Source organism: Coenobita brevimanus, chromosome 91 (genome assembly GCF_032717465.1).
Source record: "Coenobita brevimanus isolate Jiangsu-jjx chromosome 91, ASM3271746v2, whole genome shotgun sequence".
Classification (NCBI taxonomy): Eukaryota; Metazoa; Arthropoda; class Malacostraca; order Decapoda; family Coenobitidae; genus Coenobita; species Coenobita brevimanus.
The window spans coordinates 23,409,545-23,412,645 of record NC_137044.1 but is presented as its reverse complement, the minus strand read 5'-3'; the positions used below and the strand labels follow the sequence as shown (position 1 = coordinate 23,412,645).

At 43.1% G+C, this 3,101-nt stretch overlaps 1 non-coding gene across 1 annotated transcript; it reads left to right on the top strand.

Moving 5' to 3' along the window:
• Positions 1-217: 217 nt before the first annotated feature.
• On the top strand, positions 218-336 carry LOC145411999 (5S ribosomal RNA). Its single transcript, XR_013899511.1, has one exon. It is a non-coding gene; the product is annotated as a 5S ribosomal RNA (ribosomal RNA).
• The last annotated feature ends 2,765 nt before the right edge of the window (positions 337-3,101 follow it).

Here is a 3,101-nt window from a genome sequence, read left to right as displayed (position 1 = left end):
TATACATTTTTTTTTTTTTTTTTGCAGGTCACACAACACTCCCTGTGAATATGGCACATTCAAGTTAATTCTGGGATTGACAGAGGGTGGGGAAAAAATTAAGGAAAGATGATGATGATGCAAAAATAGTTCAGGATGATAGTGATGATGATAATGATACTGTATACATTTTTGTCTCGTGTGTGTGTATTTATATTATGTGTGTATTTATATTATGGCCAACGGCCATACCACGTTGAGTACACCGCTTCCCGTCCGATCAGCGAAGTTAAGCAACGTTGGGTCTGGTTAGTACTTGGATGGGTGACCGCCTGGGAACACCAGATGCTGTTGGCATAACTCCCTACGTGTCAAGTGGGGTTGGTGGAGGATTAGTGCCCCTCCCCGTAAAAGTTAACTCTGGGCCCTTGGCCACCCTGTTTGGGATACATGGCGTCTGGCAATGAATGAATGAATGAATATTTTATAGCCACCCGTGGATTAACATATAAGGCTATAGATAGATAGATCGATAGATTATTATTACTGTATTATTATTTTTATTTTTTTTATTTATTTATTTTTTTTTTCAGACCAGCTGACACCCCCTTTGAAGGCAGCACGTTGGCATGAACCCTGGAGTTGACAGAGGAGTAGCCCAGCAAACCTGCCACAATCAACTTGGTCAGTAAGATATTCCAGCCCAGTGTTTATGCCGATATTGGCATTTGGTGGGACATTGTACAGATGGTCAGCCACGTATGATGTAGCCGCCATCCTTAACCTCTGTACAGATGAGTGTCTTTGTTTCATCTGTTGGAACTGGGACACTTGCATACCTTGAATACTTAGTTGTGGTTGTGTGGAATTTCTTTCTATCTGTCTATTGCCAGACTCCCCAATCCCATACGGATGGCCACAATTAAATCGCCTCCACGTCGCCCTGTCCCACGCTATTTCACTGCCCTGCTCCCAATTCACACCCCCGTCTCTCGTATACGTCTCCACTCCATCGCTTCATCTTATCTTTGGCATCCCCCTCCACCTCACTCACTTATGCTCTCTTTGTCAGTCGCTCACTCTCCATCCTCTCCACATGGCCAAACCAAAGCTGTGTGTTTCTCCTACCACTTCCTATCACATCCACATCCACACCACAATGCACCTTCACATCCTTATTTGTCAGTCTGTCTCTTCATGTGACTCCACATGCTCCTCTCAAATAACTCATTTCCACTGCTCTCACTCCTGACTTCTGTCCCTCCAACAACGTCCAAGCTTCATTTCCATACATTAGAGTTGGTATCACAATACTGTCATGTAGTAACGTTTTCACTTCCATGCTCACTTCTCTGTATCTTACCACTGCTTTTAAGGAACCAGCAACCATTCTTCCCTGTTGTATCCTATCAAGCACTTCACCCTCTGAACTTCCATCCTTACTCATCACACTACCCAAGTACTTAAACATACTCACTGTCCATTTCCTCATCATCCAACCTCACTGTACATTCACTGGCTTCACTTCTCTCAAAGACCATAACTTTACTCTTCCCTACATTCACATTTAGATTCCGTTTCTTACACTCTCTCCCACTCATCCACCAAGCCTTGCAGCTCCGCTTCAGCTTCACTTAACAACACAGTATCATCTGCAAACAACAGCACAGGGAGTTTCCAAACACTGCTCTCTCTCATTAGGGTCAATCCAACATCCACTGCCCTACTTTGCATCTCTTTTATAACCCCATCCATGTACAGATTGAACAGCCATAGAGACATGACGCATCCCTGTTTCAACCCAACTTTCAAATGGAAAAATTCACTCAGTTCACTATCCAAATGCACTGCAGCCTTAGCACCATCATACATACTCTTCACAGCATTCAACAGCTTCCCATCTACTCCATATATTCTTAATACTTTCCACAATCCTTGTCTATCCACCTTATCATATGCTTTCTCCAAATCCATGAAGGCTGCATACAACTTCTTTCCCTTCTCTAGAAACTTTTCCACTAAAGATCTAAAAATGAATATCTGATCTACACAACCTCTTCCCTGCCTAAAGCCTCCCTGTTCTTCTCCAATTAATTCATCTGTTATTTCCCTAACTCTGTCGATAAGTATCCTACCATACACTTTTCCTATTACACTAAGAAGACAAATGCCCCTATGAATACCACACACTTCTTTTTCCCCTTTTCCTTTGTGCAGGGAAATAATTATACCTGACTTCCAATCCTCCGGGACTTTACCTTCCTCCCAGGCCAATCTGCACATCTTCCACATTCACTCTACTACTATCTCTCCCCCATGCTTCAGCATTTCACCACACACTCCATCAGTTCTTGGGGCTTTCCCCATTTTAACTTTCTTCACTGCTTCCACAACTTCTATCCTACTGATTTCTTCCTGTCTTCTCACCTCCCTCCTTCTCCCAGCCATTCCCCAACCACTTATACTCGCATTACATTCATTCTCTATGTTCAGCAATTCATTAAAGTGTTCTCTCCATCTGCTCACTTTTTCTCCCTTCTCCACTAGTAATCTACCATTTTTATCTTTCACTCCCCATCTGACTTCATTGTCACCCTGTCTAACTCTCTTTACCTCTTTCAAGGACATTTTCTTACATTCCCTCCACTTTACACTCAAATTCCTTCGAAATACCTCATCCACTCTCCTCTCACTCTCTCTTACTAATCTTTTCACCTCTCTCTTTCTACATATTACTCTCTCTTCCGTCTCTCAACTTCTTTCACGCCCCTATTTCTCATCCATTCATTATATGCTTTCTTCTTTTGTGCCACAGACTGTCTCACCTCTTCATTCCAACATGCTGTTCCTTGCACCTCCTTTCGTCTTCTCTTCACCCCACACACCACCTCACATGCTGCACAGATTTCGCTTGTGAATATCTTGCACACACCTTCCACGTCCCCTATCTGCTCCAATTCATATTTACCCAATCATTCCTCCACTTCTCTCTTATATTCTGGAACTTGATGAGAATTATGTGCTTTGATGCTGTTTGAGCAGGTTAAGTCTGTTATCAACACATCCCATGACATTGGTGTGCGAGGCCAGCTGGTTATGAGCTGAAGAAGGTGGTGGGAGAA